This window comes from Apis laboriosa, unplaced genomic scaffold (genome assembly GCF_014066325.1).
Source record: "Apis laboriosa isolate Shangri-la unplaced genomic scaffold, ASM1406632v1 scaffold188_cov152, whole genome shotgun sequence".
In the NCBI taxonomy this organism is placed as follows: domain Eukaryota; kingdom Metazoa; phylum Arthropoda; class Insecta; order Hymenoptera; family Apidae; genus Apis; species Apis laboriosa.
Genome location: NW_025222224.1, coordinates 529,672 through 551,838, shown reverse-complemented (window position 1 = coordinate 551,838; position 22,167 = coordinate 529,672). Strand labels below are relative to the sequence as shown.

The following is a 22,167-nucleotide window of genomic DNA, read 5'->3' as shown; positions in this document are numbered from 1 at the left end:
AACCCGATTCTAAAGATGATATTTCAAATATGGTTGACTTAACGTAACCAACATTATTCTAATTCGAAAAATTTTTCTCTAATTTGGGGATATCGCGAGTCAGGTACTGATTATTATTAGTTATTATGCACACCGAGAAATTGAGATCTTCTCAATTGAACTAGGAAGGAGGATATGAGCTTCATTTGAATAGAATCTCATTGCAAACAATTTTCTTGTAATTAATTATTTTTTTTCAATATGTGATATTCAGAATAAAACTGTATTAAATACATTCTGTAAACTAAAATCTTCTCTTTTTAGATTTCCTGTAACTCTTTTTTATATATAATTTATTGAATTATAATTTTTCTATAAACATTATAAAATTGTAATTATTTTTTATTGAAATTTGTTGTAAAATTTTCTTGTTTTATCTTTTTTTTAAATTTTTTTTTAAGAAAAAATCCCAAAAAATTCGGAGATTCAAAAAATTATAAAACTTAGGAGATATATCCTTATATAAGTATGCATAATTGCATAATTTTTTTCCTGCTTGAAATTACTTCAAGGAAATCAACTCTTAAAAATTCTATTTTTAAATTATTTTTCGATTTTATCTTATAAATATATATATATATAACCAAACTATAAGAAATACGAAAAAATGTTTTTAGACAAAAAGTTTTTTTTTATAAGAACATCTGGTAAAACAATTACTTTTTATACAATTGTTATATTTTTATATAATTATTAAAAAAATTATAATTATAATTATATATACAAAAAAAATTAATTTTTTAAAATTTGTTTTTCAACATAATAAAATTTATTTTATTTTATTACATTATTATATAATTTTATTATATAAATTTATTAAATTTATTAAACATAATAAAATTTTAATTAACAATATAAATAATTATGATAGTATAAAAAAATATTTTTCGTTTTTAATAAATACAATTTTGTCGTGTTCATTTTTATTGCTAAATTTTTAAAAATAGAAAAATTTATATTATATACTTTTATTTTTTATTAAACATTAGATCAACATATTAGATAAATGTATATTATGAGATCTTTTTATTTTTGATGAAGTCATCATTCTTTATTTTTTTATATAAATAATAAAGAGATTCAATAAGAATAAATAACAGTGAGGTGAATAATAATGAACATACAAGTTCAAAACATAAATAATATTATGAATTATTCTACATGATAATAAAATTTTTTAGAAAAGTGTTGTAAACATAGAAATTTATGCACATCATATAATAACATGATTACCACATATAAAATGATACATATAAAATTATCATTCAAAATCTTGTTGCAAAAAAGCAAATTCTAACAAATTTTTAAAATTATTTGATTTCTCATCATCATATATTGTTTAATTATGCATAAATAAATACTTTATAATATTTTTGAGATGAAAGTTGATTATGAATGAGAAACTGTAATTTAATATTATTTCATAGATGTAGATTTATTGTAATTATTGTTGTAATTATATAATATAACAAAATTTCTATATAAAATTTTTCTATATAAGTTCTCTATATGCAAAATTTTTAGCACATTAAGCACATCACATATAATTTCTATAATTTTCTCGATGATTGTAAATATTTCTATATAGATACTACTTTGTAATGTAAATGGACAAAAACTAATTTAAGAGTTTAATAATAATAATAATAAAACATTCTGAGATCTCGTATTTGGAACAAAATAAATATTTGTTAATCATTTATTAAATAGTTTTTTAGAAATTAATTTTCCAAATGTGAAGAGCACTACATAAATGTTTCACAATTGAAATAAAGATTATTTTACGCATAAATCGAAATCAGCACTTTGTTCTCTTAGAACAATAAAAAATAAAAAAAGAAATTTTGCTGTAACACTTTTTGATAATATATAATAAACAAAAAAAAATAAAAAAATTTGATAAGTATATTAAAAATAAGAAATATAATTAATATTTTTAATATAATTAGTATTTCTCTCTCTAAAATATTTATATATATAAGTTTTTTTTCTTTTTTTCTTTATTCTCATGTGATATATTGATATAACGTTTAAGAAAAGACAAAAAGTATATAATATATATAAACATATGATATATAAATTTGTCTATTTTCGAAAATTTACCAACGAAATATAGCAAAGCTATTTATTTAAAAACAAAAAATATTTTTTTATAGCATTGCATAATTATTTAAATTGCTGATTAAAAGAATGTAATAGTATAGATTTATGTTGAAAAATTTAAAAAAATTAATTTTTTGTTTACAATTTTTTTAATTATATAAACAATTAAAAATGTTTTACCAGATGATAATTATGAAAAACTGATTTTTTGTCTGAAATTTTTTTTTATTTTTCTTATAGTTTGGGAGTTATGACATAAAATCGGAAAATCGGAAAATTGGAAAATGAATTTTCAAAGATTGATTTTATTCCCTTAAAATGATTTTAAATTAAGCGATTGATTTTTTTTTTCATTTCAATTTCATTAGTTTTTAAACCATTAAATAAATTAATTTTTTTAAAATTCATTTAACAAAAGAATATAACATAGAGCCACTGATTAAAAAGAAATAATTTTTAATATATTAAAAATATTTAAAAGATGATAAACGAAATTAAATACTCAATTTTTAATATTTCTTTATAAACATTAATTTTTTTAATTACTATTTTAATTCTTTTAATTTAAATTTGTTAAATCTTTTGTTATTTTTAAAATAATGTAAAAATAAAGTAAAAATTTCTTTTAATATTAAACAATAGTATTGAGACAGATTTTTATTTTCTGGCATCTAAAGAATGTAATAGTATAGATATTTGTGGAAAAATCGATTGACTAAAATAAGCATAGATTAATATAAAAAAAAAATATTATTTATTAAGTTCTAAATAATTTATTTTAATTTAGTTTATTAGATGAAATGAGATAGAAATAGAAAAAAAGAAATCGATAAAAATTCTTTTCATTTGAGATTTTTTTTCAAATAAATGAAATTCAAAAAGTTATCAAGTACAAGCGAAATTAATTATTTCTGACTATATGCGAATCAATTATTAATAAAAATTCAATATGTGAAAATAAACAGAAAATATAAAATAAATTTTGTTCATTTTCAAAAATTAATTTTCAAGAAAATTAAATTTAAAAATTTAATTACAACTATAAATGTTTCATCTCGATTTTCTCGACACAAAAAGAAAATTTAACCTATTCGTTCGTATTATGTCGAAATTTTATTTGAAAAATAAAATTCGATATAAAATAAAATTCGAACTTAATTTGTTCGAAAACAAAGCTTCAAATTTATATTCTACATTATTAAAATTAAAAAAAAAATATATATGAAAAAAAGAAAAAAAGATTAGAAGATAGAAAAGAAAAAAAAAAAAGAATTATAATTAAAAATAAATTAATTATAAAAGAATATGTTGTATCGCCATAACATACCAGTTCATTCAGTTTTGGAACCCAAACAAAATACATAAAAGTTATAATATGACTGCGATAAAGTTATTTTTGAATAAAATTTTTTAGAAATAAATCAGATACTTCAAGATTTCTCCGTTTTTATATTCTATATTAATTTGTAGATAAATTGTCATGATTTCAAAATTTCGCGGATTTCATTTTGAACATTATCGTATCTCTTTCATTAGAAATATTCGACACCACGAAAAAGATAGATAATCTTGATTAGTTTTCCAAAAAAAAATCAAGATCATGAATCAGGAATATTGTGGCAAAATAAACGAACGAAATGAGCAACGCAAAGATAGAACAAATTCAATCATCGCGAAAATAAGATCGATTAGTATCATCCGCAAACAAACTTATTTCAACATCAATAGCATTATTTATTTCTTATTAATGGACTGTCATTATTTCAATAAGATTCAGCATCATTAAATTGAAATTAAATCATTGGAAGCGCCATAACAACATACTATTGAAACGTTCTCAACAATATAAAAATTTTATTGTATATATATATTTTCGACTTAATTCTTCATATAAAATCATTTCTTTCACAATTATATCATCATCTGCGGGATGATAATGGGATTTATAATTTCTATTAAATAGTTTATAATAAAATACTTTATTTTTTGCTATTTATATATTATATATCAATATGTTGTAAAGTATTTCTGTTGATTCATATATATTTAAGTTAAATAGAAATCAAAATTATACTAGTGATTTATATTTTTTCGTTATTCATTAATACTTGTTAAAAATCATATCAAATCATGTTCAATTTGAAATGAAATAAATTTTACTAAAATCTTTTTTAATACATTGCGAAATAATTAAATAAAAACTTTTTAGGTAATGGTTTGAAAGATAATTATAATTAAAAAGGAATAAATATTCTATAAGTATAATACTCTTTAAGTGTATAAGATATATTTTTCTTATTTGCTTAATAATATTGTTCAGATAATTTAAATATAATTTTAATATAAATATTCTATTAGCTTCTTAATTTATAGAGAATTGTGTAATCAATCGTTTTATTAATTAAGTTATTGCGACAATTCATCATTACTTCATATGACAATTTAAGCGACTTTTTTTAATTTATAAAATTATATATAAATTTATCTTACTAATATATATATTATTAGTATGGAAATATTGATACAGTTTTTCACAAGTATATTAAAAAAAAATTCAGCAAATCGTATATATTAAATAATAACATTACATATTAATACATATATTCCAAAGTTCCGAAGAAATATAAAATTTTCCGCTTTTATTCGTAAGTTTCGGATGTTTGATATCGTACAGGTACAATTTATTTCGCATCTATAAGAATCTATTATAATATATGAAAGTATTCTAAAAGCACATGCCAATTTCTGGCTCTTGTTTCACAAAAGGCTTTAAGCAGATCTCGGTTCGAAGATATGTATCCATTTACATATTCAATTTACATACCAACAATTTTTTATGTCTCTAAGCCAAGAAATTCATTTTTTGTAAATCTTTTGTATAAATTCAATAAAACTTATGGTACATTACATTTACGATTATAGAGTGTAATGATGCGTCAAGCAATGATTCATTTTACTAAATAAAATCGATTAAATAATATAAGTTAATTAAGTTAATTCGTTAAAAGGTTTTACATAGATCGAGTTTTCATTTTGTGATCATAACGCAAATAATTTTTTTAATTTTTCATTTTATATTTTGATATTTACATATAATGATTTAATATATTAATTTAATAGTAATATTATGGTTTAAAAAATGTAAACTTATTAAAAAGAATGATGAAATCTTGAAAAAATTCAGTAATATACAGAAAATAATGATACAAGTTGAAAATGAATGATTTTCGTATAAAAAATATAATTTTGGTATAAGATTTTGTTTTTAAAAAATCAATTATGAAATTGGTATTATATATAATACTTTCAAATATTTATTTTATAAAAAAATATTATAGATTACTTTATATATATAGTAATATAGTGACATAGTATAAATATAATAATAATAAAAAGAGATCATAACAAGTGATTGCATTGTAACTATATGATTCGGATTTCTTTTGTTTTTATCTTATGTCTTTAACGATGTATATACATTAGTATATACATTAATAAACTATACAAGTATTTATTTTATTATTCTTTTATAAAGGACACTTTAAAAAAACACATATGAAAGAATATTCTAATATATAAATAGATCACAATTACATAAACGAATTCGATTATTGGCATATTCGATATTGGCAATATTCGATTGTTGGCATAAAGTAAACTATTTTCTCTTGTAATTGACTTTCACTGATTTGAATGATTTTAAATTATTATATAAGTACATCTTAAAATGCTTTAACAGATCATAAAAGATCATATTATTTTTAAAGAAAAAAAGGAAATTGATTTTTCTATGATCTACATATCTATCAAAAATTATTTATGTTAAATTATGTATTATTTAATATTATACTTCAAATTTTTCTTCTACTTTGATTTGATTTTTTCCTATTATTAATAATAACCAATATTCAAAAATAAAAATATGTTTATTTTACATTTTTCATCGTATATAATAACAAATTTATGTGAAATCGAAATTACATTGTATTATCATTTGAAAATAAAGAATAGAAATACAGTTCTTTATAAATATAGTGAAAAAAAAGTTCAGCAAATCATATATATTAAGTAATATATATATATATATATTTGAATCTCTTTTTATAGAATTAATTTATACAGTTTTTCAAACAGATTTATATTTACAAGTTTGACTTATTTTTAATTATAAAAACTCACACTAATTTATTTGGCAAAAGATCATTAAATTTTACGTCAAGAATATTTGATATTCTTCTTAATATATTGTATAGTGCAATTGTATTTATTTTTTTATATTTCATATAGTTCTTTGTATAATATGCACACATTGTAAAAAAAACTCTTAGAAAGACAGAAAAGAATTATATTTTGGATGCATTTTACTTTATAGTAGACCATACCTTCATTTACAAAGATCATGTAGATTATAGCGAAAAAAGGAATTAGTACTGTTCATGAGAATTGGATCGCGTTTTCTGTTCTAAGACATAAAATATTTTGTTACGATAATATTTTCAGATAAATTATTTATAGATATTTTGAGAGTCGTGATTATCTTGAATAATTTTATGATTTTTTATATTACGAAGTAATGTACAAAATTACAAGAACTTTCAGTAAGAAATTACATAATCTTTCATTGCAATTTTTGCATTTTTCTTCCTCTCGTTTGTGTTTCTAGACAAAATAATCATTTGTATAACATTGATAACTCTAAAAATTATAAGCAAGATTTGTTTTATTTTGATTTCATCTTTCCTCGTTATGAATTCCTAATAGACTATGATACACTTGATTTAAAGATTTTTTTGTAAATTTATTTATTTAAATTATGAACTTTTAAAATTATATGAAACTGATTTTATTTGATTGCTATATTTGAATTGATTGTTCAATATTATTATTTATTTATTTATATATTTTATATATAATTATATATAATTTTATATATTTTATATATAAGAAATGATGGTACAAGAATAATAAAATTTTCTTTAGTTTCGTTATATGTTTTTAAATTACTTTTATTTAAAATTTGAAGAAATTTCTTTCTTTTTTCTGGATTTCTTGTTTCGATTTTATACTAAAGTTTTTTTTAAGATATTAAAAATCTGTTTACTGAAAGATATGAAAACGTAAGAATTCTATCAGCGTTAATTGGTAATATCAATCAATTTGAAAAAGCGTAAAAAATATTTAAAAGAAATCAGAAATCTCTTTTATTTAAAATTTCAATAATCTTTCGAAATCTTTTAACAAATAAATTGTTTTAAATATATGTTTTATTTTCAATATTTATTCTTTTCTTTGTTATAATAGTATTTTTTATCTAATTTTCTCGATAAAATCATGTGGAAAAGACATAAATTTAAAAATTTATAATATTTAATCGGTAGAAGAAGAATAACAAATCATGTTTCTTTGAATTCAATTCAATTCATTATTGACCAAAACTGAAATAATTTCTCATCGTATCGCGATATGGAACACCGAATAAGTTCATGAGCTAATAAATCGTAATAATCCTGATATGTTGGTATAGACTTACAGAAAATACTGTTAATGTGACGTTAGATAGATATGAGATACAAGAATCGTGAGATACATCCAAAAAAAATGAAAATTTAAAAAAATTAATAAAACGAAAATTTAAATTTCGAAAATTACGAATTTTTATTCATTTCGAATGAAAATTTGAAATTTGATAAAATCGAAATATCCAAAAATTTAAGACTTCGAAAATCTAAAAGTTAAAGTACTTCAAAAATAAAAACTAAATTAATTACTTAAAGATTAATTTAATTTTTTTAATTTTTTTTTTAATTTTTTACGATTAATAAATAGTTAATAATGAAAAATATTAATAGGAAATCAATTAGTTGAGAAAAAGGATAAAGTATTATATAAATGTTATCAAAACTGAATATTTCTTGATGATGTTGAAAAATATAGTATGGAAAGATTAAAAATAAAAAAGAGAATAAAAATAGAATAAAAATAAAAATTAAAAAAAATAACCCATCTAAAAGTTAATGACCAGAATCATTCAGTGATAAGTAAAATTTAATAATTGAAGTTACGAATAAAGTTACTTCGATAAATTACTTCAATAATTTATTGTTCAAAACATAACAATAATCGTAAATAATTGTAATGCTAAACGACAAGGTTATAAAGCGGAACAACTATAATAGCTATGAATAAATAATGTTATTTTAATATTTTAATAAATAGTTACTTTAAAATTTTTAAATAGTTACTTTTTTAATGGATTAATGCCCATTATATGTGCACACATATCTAGAAAATTGTTGCGATAATTTGATAAAAATAATTTTTATATATAATAATTACATATAAAAATTTTTCATTATGCATGGTAATACGTGGAATAGTCCGTAATGCATTAGATATATCCTGCATTTGCATGTATGCGTATAAGTGCTAATTTCATGAAATCTGCTTATCGCGGAATATACATAGCCACGGGACACCACCGTCAAGTTTTGCTTGTTGCGTTCGGATTCCAGATAACCTTCCTATCATCGTTATTTTTTCTATTTAAATAAAATATTTTTTATATTTAAATAAACAATTAACGTATTCTGTTTTATGTACAGAATTAATTTTAGAAATATCAAAAAAAACTTTGAATTTAAAAATTTTTTTTATTTTTTTTTAATTTTTTAATTATTTTTTTTATTTTAATTTCTTTAATATAAAACTTTAATTTAGATTAATTTCTTTAATATAGAACTTTGTATAAGATAATTTGATGCTTAAAAATTGCATAATATTCAGTAAAATTATTGTTTTGTTATTTCAGTAAAATTTATTTTATATTAAGTTTTTTTAAATATTAAAAAATATTAAAAAAATTGTTTGATATTAATATTAGGATTTTAATATTTTCAGTAAATCTAGAATACTTCTAAAAAAATCAGTAGAGGATTCTAATGATTTCATTTTTTTTTTTATTTTAGAATGTTAATTAAATTATTAAATTTAAATTTTTAAATTAAAAATGAGAATTATTTATAACATTTTAAATATTTAATTACAGAAAATAATATGATACTTTTCTCTAAAATTTATATCGTGAAATCTTAATTTTGATAATCATACAGAGATCACAATGAACAAATTCTTTTGAAATATTGATTCTCATCAACTTCTTAAAAATCGAATATACAATGGAAGTTACACCTTTTATTCATACTTAACTTTATAATTCTCGTATATTCGGGAAATGTGTTTTCGTGCCTTTATATCATATTACATATCGAATGCCAATGACTAGTCGTCAACAAACTAGCTATCGACATATGCAGATATTCGATTGATGAACAATTTACGGATATATTTTCACTTATTATTTCTTTATGATTAGTTACTTGAAAAATTAATATATATCGCAATATCGTGTGAATTTTATTAGTTTAAAATAGACATGTTGCAAGATAAACTTTCAAAAATATAAATGCCAAATAATAAGTAAAAATCAGTATCATTCCAGACTTTCTGGAATATTTTCACAAATGTTGGGGAATTATTTTGTGGATTATGTATTAAACGATTATGTTAATAGAGATAATTAAAATTTTAATTAATGGTTATTCTGTTTTATATTGATCGTTTCTTTATAGAATAGCGGAATATTAATATTAATTGACAATATATTAATTTAAATAAATTAAAAAACAATAAAAAATTAAAATAAATTAAAATAAGTTAAATTAAAATAAGTATGAAATATTAATATACTTATGATTGTTCACACCTGCAATAATAGTATTGTAATGATTTTGATGGATATAAGCTAATAGCTGGATACTGAAATACCCTTCGATAGATTCACAACAAATGGTATGCTTTTTAAAGATGACTGATAAGTGGATTGTATAAGTGGTTACACATGCGGAGCGCGTGTCAATTAGAGAGCATGGTTTCTCACAAAATCGCAGTAAGTAATCGTGTTCCACGGTCAGGCACGATGTAGTGTTAAAACAAAACTGATATAATTGTATCTGGCGATCGGACTACAACGTGTTCACAATGAAATCTTCTTAATAAATGATGTTCGTGCCTTCAGAAAAATCTCTTTTTGATTCAATTGAGAGGGTCACAATTTCTTGGTGGGGCACATCAATAACCAATAATATCGCTGCCGATGCCCAATTTGCGACAAATTTGAGGAAATTCCTCGCTTGGTGATCTGTATTCAAAGATCTCATAAACAGGAACAGATAAATGAATTTCTCTTATAGATTCCTTGAACTAGAATGTTATTTGTCTTTGAATTAGCCGCGTTTGGAATATATTACCGTTAAGATCGGTTTAGTTAGTTTGAAGTATGTCAGAAATATACAATTATAAGTGTCGGCTAAATTCTCAAAAATAGTCTTCTCAGATAACACTGTCTTTTGTTTAGGCTTAATAGAGATCCGCGTGTGGTAAGAACAAAAATTTTTTATATGACAAATTTCTTGAATAAGCTGTTTATAAATCTTGCGAATAATAAATATTCGCGAACAGATATTTTTGGTCGATTCTAAATATACACTAAATAAACACAAAAATTGATATAAGGTTTTCTTTAAGGTTTATTAGGTAATTAATAATTTAAATTAAATTAAATAAATAGCAAAGCAGATTTCATAATTAAAATCTCTTACTATCTAATGTAAACTTCAATTTTTTGTAACTTAATAAATAAAGTTTCAACATTTTTATATTTATTTGATTTCTAAAATTGATTTTTCAAGTTTCGCAAATGTAATTATATTAATATCTTGTATTATTATTATTATTATTATTATTATATTAATATCTTGTTAAATTTATCATATATGAGTTTACTTATACAAAAATAATTGTATAAAATAGATAAATTAATGCAAAAATTAGAGAAAAGAAATTATCTTGCTTGTTATGTTTGAAAAATTATTTTGTTAGATTTTATTTCATTAATGATTTTAATAAGAAAATAAAAAATAAAAATAATAAAAAAATTAAATAAAATTAGTTTTATTTACATAAAAATATTATAGTATTATGTCATTGTTGTTTTAATGATACATATAATATAAATAATCAAATAATGTGTTAATTCTATCATTCATCATATCATATATCATATCATATAATTGTATATAACCAAACAAAAATATATATTTAGTTTTGTATTAAATTTTTCTAAAATTGGAAATTTAGAAATTTAAAAAATTAAAATTAGATATTGCAAAAAATTGATATTTTCTTCGTTTTATAATATATTTTAAACAATCAAAATATTAAAAATTATTTTTTATTAACAATATACTTTATATTTTATTTCTGTTCTAGATGAATTTGATACTTTTTTCAATATGTATTATTTATTCATTCGATAGTTCAATTGTTTGCATGAGAATATTTATACAACTACAATATTTATAATAATTTAATTTGAAAATTTAAATTTACAATATATAGTATTGTGCAAAGACTCCAGATAATTTCTTTAATTTTTCTTTCAAAACAAAAGTTTTAAAAAATTTTTATTTTTATTTTTATTTTTATTTTAATTTTAATTTTTATATTTTATAATGCCATATATAAAAGAATATTATAAAAGAAAATAATACTATTAAATCAACGTTCATATATGTTTATTTGGAGAATATATATATTAACGTTCCTAGTCATTCCTGTAGGTCTGTAAAAAATCAGTAACTGTTTACATTTAAATAATATTTTTGCAGTATTATTATTTCACTTGGTAGTTTATTGCTAAATTGCAAAATCGCAAAATAGTTCAAAAGACACCTGTTAAAATATACAAAATTGTTATAAAATTATTTTTTAGTTACCTTATAAAATTGTTTCAATATTATCTATCGGCAAGATAGGTAAAAAGAAGAATATAAAATGATATCAATAAATATTGCGCAAAACATAGTGTAGAAGATCGTCTACGAAGCCTCAAAAAATCATTAAAAAGATTGATAAAATTATAAAATAAAAATCAATTGCGGATACAAAGAAAATCTATCAATATCGTAGTTGTATTACAAGCAAAAAACTTTGCTAATATTATTAATAGAAGTACAGAGATAAGAAGATTACATAAAATTATTTGGCAGAGTTAGTGCTAAAAAATCATTGATAAATATAAAAAATAAAATAATTCGATTAATGTTTGCCAAAAAAAATATACTTTAAAATCTAAATTCAATCTTTTTGGAAACGATTATATACGACAAATGTTATATATAATGTTATATCCAATTGACACAAAAAACAATATCAAATACCAAATACCAACTATTAACCATAGAGAAAGCATTATGATTTGGACAGCTTTTTCCGTTCAAGAAATTGGTCTTCTTATAAAAATTGAAGATATCATGAATGATATCATATATATAAGAAAATTCTAGAAACTAATATATTATTATATGCTGAAAGAAAAATGATATAAAATTGATACTTTCAACATTTGATACTTTCATAAAATTGATACTTTCAAGACAATGACATGACTTAAACATGCATTGAAAATTGTAAAAAGATGGTTGTCTCCAAATGAAGTACAAGTTTTAGATTAATCTTTTTAATCTGCAGATTTAAATTCAATAATAGAACATTTTTAAAAAAAAGATGAACATCGAATGAAAAATTATAAAAATTTTAATAATACAGAATGTTTTCAAAATTTAATACAAAAATAGAATAAAATATATGATTATATTACTCGGTTAATTGAATTCATATTTTGTCGCTATGCTGCTGTAATTATCAAAAGATATGGTTATAAAATATTAATATATAATAACTTTTGCACGCCACTGTATATATATAAAGTTCCCGGTCAGATAATTTCTTCAATTTTTTTTCCAAAATAAAAGCCTTAAAAAATTTTTATCAATATCATATATAAAAATATATTTCATAATTGAAAAATATATAGATAGTATTTCCCGGCCTGTTTAACAAATAAAATGTTTATTTTTCATTGTGTACATATATATATATACATATATATAGGGCACCTAATCTAATTTATAAAAAATCAATTCTACATTAACAAACATAACAAACTGAAAAAAATGTTGAAAGTAAATTAAACACAAAAATTAATATATTATTATAATATTATAAAAATACTAATTTATTTATTAATAATAAATTTACGATTAAATGAAATAAGATTTAATTCCTGCTAATCCACAATCTCATTTTATGTATTTCATTTCACTTGACATAAATATAAATTGCTTATTATTTAATAAATATTATTTAAATTTTAATATCTTTTGTACTTAGAAATCAAAACTCATTTTATATATTAATTTTTATATTTGTTTTGGTTTCCAAAAATAATTCTCTAATATTCTTTGATAAATTTTCAAAAAATTTAAGAAACTTAAAATTCTGTGTATGTATTTGAAGCTTATAAAATTTCCAATGATTTTATATAAGTAGCAATTAGTTAAAAAAAGCAAATAAGTCATGAATTAAATATGCTGTTATAAATACTAATAAATACTATATATTAATATAATATATATTACGTATAAATAAAATTATAATATAGTTATGAATGATATAATCAATTTGATGATTGAACAGTTAAATATATATTATAAATATATATTATAAATATTATGTGTTATTAAATTATATATACACTAATAAAATTTAATCGAATATTTCATTTTAAATAACAAATAACAACATAGTATAATAATTATGCTTTAGTACAGACAATATTATTCACATACTTCGCTATTATAAAATCGATTGAATAACGTGTAATTTAAGCCACGTATATAATACGTTATATAATCGCCACGTTATATAATCGCTTAAGCGATTTCATAATGTAATGTAACTGAGAACAGATCAATGATTTTTAATGTATATATATTCAAGTGTTTGGATATCAATAAAATATATAAAATATAACATTGGTTAGTTTTTAAATTTCAGGAAGTTATCTTGAATATTTTAATTTCATATTATAAATGACATAATTGAAAATATATTAAATAATTGTTAATAAATAATTGGGTAAGTTACTTATTACTATTTAAATTAAAAATTAATTTATTAACAATTAATGATTTAAGATATTTTTTTCATAATTAAAAAAAGTTTATAATTACATCAATTAAAAAATAAAATTGAATAAAAGAATTTATTATATTTATATCAATTCATATATAAAATAATTATATATAAATTTATTTTCAATTATAATTAATAAAAATATTTATATTGTACACTAAAAAATAATTAATACAAAATACATAAAGTTTGAAAATAGAAAATTCAAATTCTTTTAGAATTTTATAAGTTTTGTATTTTTGAATTAAAATTATTAATAATAAATATATTAATAAATAGAGAATCAATAAACACTTCATTTGAACTTATATCTGTTTAAACAAATATATTTGTATAAATTATTTAATTTATATATCATATATTTTGTTTCAAACTTTCTAGGAAAAAAGTTTAATGTATATATTATTTAATATCTTGATTGAATCTTCAATCTATATTGCTATATATAACTTTATGTTATATCGATACTATCATAGAATTGTTAATTTTATAAACAAAAAAAAAATAATAAATTATTAATAAATTATAAATTATAAATAAATTCTATTGTTATTATAGTTATATCTTTATTATACTTATAAAAATATCAATTTAAAAAAAATATTACTAATAATTAATATTAAAATCTTTTCGTAACCATTTTCATTGTTTTTTTTTTATTTTTTTAACTTTTATATTTCAGCATTTATAAATGTAATCAATTTTGTTCTAGTATATTTAATATATAATTAAAAATAGTTAATAAAACTTAACTCAAATGATTACATATAAAAAATTCTTGAAATTTTAATCTTTATAAAATGAAACTTTTCCTCAATAAATATATATATTTATTATATGTAAATATATATATATATATTTATTATTGAGATATATATTATAGATATATATATTTATACATATATATCTTTTTTGATTTCATATTATAAATCCATGACTAGTGATGGGATCAAACTAGTATCAATATACTAAATATAATCGTAATATATATACGTAATATATATATATATATATATATTATATTTCAATATTTATATTTATAGATATATATATTTATACATATATATCTTTTTTGATTTCATATTATAAATCCATGACTAGTGATGGGATCAAATTAGTATCGATATACTAAATATAATCGATACGTACAAACGTGTTTTAAATCCATACTATATAATGTTTGACCTCGTTTGACCTTAGAAGTACTCATGAAAGCAAAATGTATTAAGTTTTTGTTGATTGTATGTGAACGTAATAAGTACTTTAACAAATATCTATATTCAAATAAAATATATTCAAAGCTTATTATCTCAAAGAACATTATTAATCCTATTAATAAAAATATTACAATAAATCGATTGAGAAATAAAAAATTATTAAGTTAATACATACAAAAGATGACATAATGATATAATGTTTTAGTTCTACTTTATAATTCATATCTGTTATATTATATTTATTTATTATTGTAATTATTATATATATAACTATTTAAAAGTATATTATATATATAACTATTATAATGTAACTATTTAAAAAAATAATTTGTTTATAATTTTTGTTTATTAATCTGTTTCTTTCTTTTATCCATGTTGTTTTTAAAAATATTCTCTCAGCGGATTCTATGTTAGTATGATATATGTTAGTATGGTATTCAAATAATTTCTTTATTTTGATAATATAAGATATTTGATATTTTCGAATCAAAATGAAAATATCATTTGATATATTCTTTCATTAAATAGTTTGAATTATATTTTTATTTGAAACTATGATATCTTTATTGAAAAAAACTCAAAACTTGATCGAATTATTTTTATTCATATCATTGTTTTTTTTTTACATTCTAAAATATTTGTATTTGTCTCTCACTATTATAAATATTTGTATTTATAACTCTGTTGTTATTGGAAACATTAATAATTCTAATAATTGAATCCTGTGAGTTGATTCAATTTTAAAAGTAAATTGAAGAAATTAATATTTTAATATATGTTATATTTTTATATATATTCATACATGCATTCAATTAGTTGCATATGCATTCAATTATCAGTTTGATAATATTTATATTTTATTTATTTTTATAAATATATATATAATATAAATTTGTAATAAATTCAATATTATGAAATCAGAAACTACTATTTGTTACTATTTCAAAATCTTTCTATCAAAAATATAGTTTTTGATAGATATTATATTTTTTTATTTATATTTTTATTTATATTTATTATAAATATTTAATATAATTTTCTAATAAAAAATTTTTCTAATAAATCATATATCGTTTATAATATTTCGAATGCAATAATAACAAATCGCCAATAGCTTTCTATTTAGTTTATAACTTTTATGTTTATAACTTATGAATTCTAGAGAAATTATGGTCATTCCAAATTCAAATATTACTTTTGAAAAATTTAAACTATTCAAAGAAATATCAAAATATTTATAAATACAAGTATATGTATATCCTATAAAATAAACTTTTTTTATTGGATTTGATTAGATTTTATATATATCAATCCCATCATTATCCGAGATATATTTTTATTGAATTATTCAGAAACTCATCATTTGTAATTGTTTCTATTTCACAAATTCAACGATGAATAACATCAAAAAAACATTTTTATAATATGACGAAAACTTAAGCTTTATAAATAATGACTATTAGTACGTTTTTCTCGTATTTCTTATTATTTCTTATATCCTGATGGTGGTCTCGTGGTAACCGGTAGTAATTTTATATTATATATATATATTGTTGAGTGATGCGCGTTTCTTTGTAATATTTTGATTTTAATTGGTATTATTCGTCATTTGAGATACACCGGTAATCAGATTTGTTTTTTGTTCTATCCCTCGCGTCCAAATATCTTTTTGTAAACGGTGACTGTTTCCTCTGCCCGTTCATTATCTAAAAGAAGTCGACGCATATCTCTAGTGTTTATGTAATTTGCGTAGCTAGTTAGTTCTCATGCGATCTAGTCGTATATTCATTTTTTAAAGCTTTGATTTATAAATTCTCATTTCATTCAACGTTGCTATTTGCGTTTATATATACGTGGATATTTTTAAAAGATATTTAAAAAATATTCATATCGGATCAACTCAAAATTGTTCTTCTTAGGTATTCGTTTCTCGGTTGAATATCTCTATCCGAAAAATCATCGCTTTTAGAGAATTTTCTTTCCGTCATGGTGAAAGTGCAAATCGACAAGAAAAAGGCGCAAAGAAGTCATTCGGATAGCGACGAGGGACTTGGTCTTGAAAAAAAAGATTCGTCGCGTGAAAATAGTCCAACGAAAAAGAAAACTTGATTCTTTGCGATTATAGACGAAGAAAAAAAATTGTTTTCCCTGGATTCGGTTCCAAAATGAGTAATAGTGGTTTCTTCGTGTCGCAAATTAGATAACTTATAAGGATTAATTAAGGTTCTAGATGAATAATAATCTTCTGGACTGGTTTTATTTCTGTCATTAAGAAATATGCGTTTTGAAATAATCCGCATAATCCGTGCGTTCACATCTCAATGATATATCTGTCTCTATATTTGTCCGTTCTCGTTTCAATTGTATATCTATTTCGCGGTTTGATATCGATGTATCTATCCGATAGAATTTTATTGGTAATGTTTTTTTCGTATCCGTACGACCATTGTTTTCGTGGATCTTCTATTCAAAAATATACTTCTTTCTATTCTCATGATGTACATATCATCATGTAACGTTTAAGTGAAGCAATGCAATTAGGAGTGATCAGAGATGGAACAATCGGTCGATAATCTTGTGCTCAGATTTCTTCGGCATGTTCGTACTGTTCTTCGCAGCGAACAATCGATTGAATTTAGATTCAAAAAAATTACATCTTGCACTTAATTCGGATATCTTATTCGATATTCCTCTCAGGATTTATCTAGTAAAAAAATTCGTTATTATTTCGTTATCTAGCAATTGTACTATTGGCTCTATCACGACCGAAAGTATCTACGAATACTATGGATGTATAATTTTCAGATTTATCATATATACGCCTGTTTTTTTTTAAAATTTAATTCATGGTTTCCACGTTTTTACTCGCGTAATCTCTTATTCCAATGTAATGATTGATGAATTTATCTTTTTCATATCTAGATTTGAACGTGTTGATTTCGTTATTGTGTCGCAGCTCATTATTATAAGAGAAATCCATTTTACGATATTTCTTCTTCGTTGGACTATTTTCATGCAACGAATCTTTTCTTTCAAGGCCAAGTTTCTCATCACTATCCGAATGACTTCTTTTCGCCTTTTTCTTATCGATTTGCACTTGAGCCTAAATCACATTATGCATAGTTTGCGGGGATAGCATACCACATATTTATTCAGACTAAGAAAATAGTCGATTGTTATTATGATCGAATCTTGAACCAAATGAGACCATTGTTTTGATCAATTGCGGTAATGATCGATTGCTGAATAATCGATGAATCATCTTATGTATTGTTAACTCTTCGGTAGATCGTTGTTGGAGGTCGTATCAGCTGATGTGAAGTATGCTATTCATATTGATTTTGTGTACTTCATCGAATCCAGTGTTTTTTACGATTAGTAAAGGACCAGTTGTCTTTTCTTTTTCCTTCTGTTCTCTCTCCTTCTTTTTACTTTTCTTATTATCCACTTCCAGTTGGATAGGTATGTCAATTTCTTTATTTTTTTTTCTCGATATTGGCTTTCCGATATTCGCATCCTTCTCTTCGATTTTTTCTCTCGATAGATTCCGTTATCTTTTCGGCATTCCTTTTATTTCCACTTCTTTGATTCTGGCCTATTCTCATCGTTTTCAATCTTCAAACCGAAATAAAAAGATTGTTGATCAATGTGAGGCGATACTTCGATAATAGGGGATAATTGCTTTTTCATTCGATTATTTTTACATTCGATTATTTTTACATTCGATTACTTTTACATTTGATCCAAATGCAATCCTTCTGCTCTCGCTACCACTCCTCTTGCGATGATCGTAACAAGTTACTGATGCTATGATTAATCGACTTATGTTTCCTTTGTAACTTCAGAGAGAAGAACTTGAATGGACTTCTTAGTTTTTTCATCTTATATCGAGCGGTAGTTTTGGCTTTTTTTTATTACGATGCATTGGCAATGTGTTGAAACAACCTAGCAATCATCTGTGTCGTGAACAACGCAATGAAGGCTCCCCTCTTATTGAAGCACCAGCGCCACCTCCTGGATTAAAATGCTGATCGCTTCTTGCTCCTTGACTATGTTCTCCTAATGGATCGAGATGATGATCAACCTGTTTCCGTTAACTCTTATCAGATTCGCGGTCACGCGGGATGCTCCACGTCCTGAAACAATTTAATTAATAAATAGTTTAACCGAAGATTTGTAATAATAGTAGTATAATTGGTATAATAAGTATAAATTGGAAGATAAATAAAGTTTTAAAATCATGAGTATAGTATAGTATCATAAATTTTGTTATGACTCTGTAGAGTTCTATAGAAAAAGAACACAACTATATTTTTCTCAATTATTTCTCTTTTTATGCATTATTCATTAGTTTCTATTTATTAATAAGATTTTATTAGTATAAAATTTTATAAAAAATTTTATAAAATTAAATAAAAACATAAAATTAAATATAATTAATTAATTTTTCAATTAATTTAACAATACTTAATAATTTAATAATATTTATTATTTTACATAATTTTATATCAACTTTATTTAATTCATATCTATATAATCAATATGAAAAAAAGAAATCTATCATTTCTGGAAATTGTTTTGATATTAGTATTAAATAATTTTTCAGCTAAATTTCATTTTTTCTTAATCGTTTATTATATATATTCTTAATCGTATATTAAAAAAAATTGTAAAAAAAAAAATTGTAAAAATTGTAAATTGTAAAAATAAAGATTCGAAAGTTGTTTTCAATCGAATATTATATAATTTATAGAATACATGTAAGATAATTAAATAATAATAGAATTAAAAAATTATGATATATTATATATCTAAAATAATTAAATAAAGTTCAAATAACAAAATAAACTTTCTATTCACGTATCACTAATATAAAATTTTCATAATTCTTATTAATTTAATTTTCTTAGCATTGTACGAATTATTAAAAGGAATGTTTTTTATAGATTATTAAAAGCGAGAAACAATAAATTAACAATAACTTAAACAACTAAGAAATTAATGCATTCTTTCATAGTTTTCTCTGTTAATTTAATAATTTTCGTATTAACTTATAGATAATCATTCAAATATTAATTATCATTCTTATAAAAATGCGTCAATAATTTCCAAATCCTATCATATACAAATCCTAATTGTATTATGATTATGCATTATTTCATTAACGAAACGAACGTTATGTTATGTTTATTCCAACATAATCAATCTATTAATAATTTATAATGAAATTTAAACATTATTTCAAAGAACAATCATTATGATTACTTTTCCATTAATATATAATTAATATTTGTTCTTGTCAATTTAAACAAATTTTACTTTTAAACAATGAGTGTGAAAATTTATAGGATAATGAAATAAACATATTTATGTAAATAATCTAAAATTTCTTTCAAAATATTAATTAATTTAAAAATTTAAAATTATGAAAAAATTAAATAAAATAAATTCCAAGATATTCTAATATTTTTATAAAAGATTAAAAAATTAGCAAACAAAATATTATATTTATTATAATTCTAAAATTTTTAGAATACAAAAAAAAATTTGAAAGTAAATTTCTTCATGAGTCTTACGAACAAACCGAATCTATCATTTATGTAAAAAAAAATCCGTAAATATATAGATTAGAAAAATAAAAAAAAACTTCATTATTTAGAAATTAGTATAAATCATCATAATAAAATATGATGATTGATTTTCTTTTGTGTTTTCTTTTTTTTTTTATTTCTTCTTTGTCTCTAATAGTTAAAATTAATCTTGCAAGAATTGTAACTTAAGAACAAAAGAATTCTAAGTCGTATAATTTTAATTGGATGACAACGATTGATTGAAGAACGTTCATTAATAAACGGAGAAACAAAGTGAATTCTGTTGAAAATAATGGATTATTACACAAGATTTATTATTAGATTTATATATTAGTGATTTATATTAAATAGATCGTTGATCATTAACAATTAATTATTAAATTTATTTAAGTGTTAGTTGCTATTAAAATAAATCGGACATAAACTTTTATAATAACTCATTAATCGACAAAATATATATTTTCTTTTTATTTCTTGTTTATAAACAAATATGTATTTTCTTTTTATTTCTTGATCGTAAACCGAAACAAATATTTCGCACTACAACAAAAATTGCCATTCTATAATATGCAAAGAACATTTACGATAAGTGAACTAAATAATATGTTTGCTTTTAATAATCTTGTTTTTTAAAAATATAATAATAGATTTTTTTATTTATTATCTGATAATTTGAAACAAATATGTGACTTATATGAAAATCATTCAAGTCACTTTAAATCAATTAAAATAAATATTTTTTTAAAGTATTCTTCGAATACATTTATATTTTTTTTATTATTGTTTTTCTAATCACTAATACAAAAGTTACAAAACATAAATAATTTTAATTTTTGGATTTTAAATAATAAATATTCTCTAAATTTGATATCTCTTATTTTTAAATAATTGGTATAAGAAAAGTTATTCTATAATACATCTAAATAAAATTTATCATATAGTATTATCCATATAGTATTATTTGCAATGTTTTAAATCACATATCATTAGTTTGAATACTTTTATTAGTAGTAACATATATTAATGAATATTTATATATTTCATATTTCATATTTAAACTATCAAACTATTAAAAAAATATCTTTAAGTAATATTATATTTTAATTTAAAAATTTTTTTTTTAT

General features: G+C 20.6%; 1 pseudogene; it reads right to left on the bottom strand.

Moving 5' to 3' along the window:
* LOC122711787 overlaps positions 1–21,048 on the bottom strand; it is a 40,168-nt pseudogene extending 19,120 nt beyond the window's left edge.
* Positions 21,049–22,167: the final 1,119 nt, after the last annotated feature.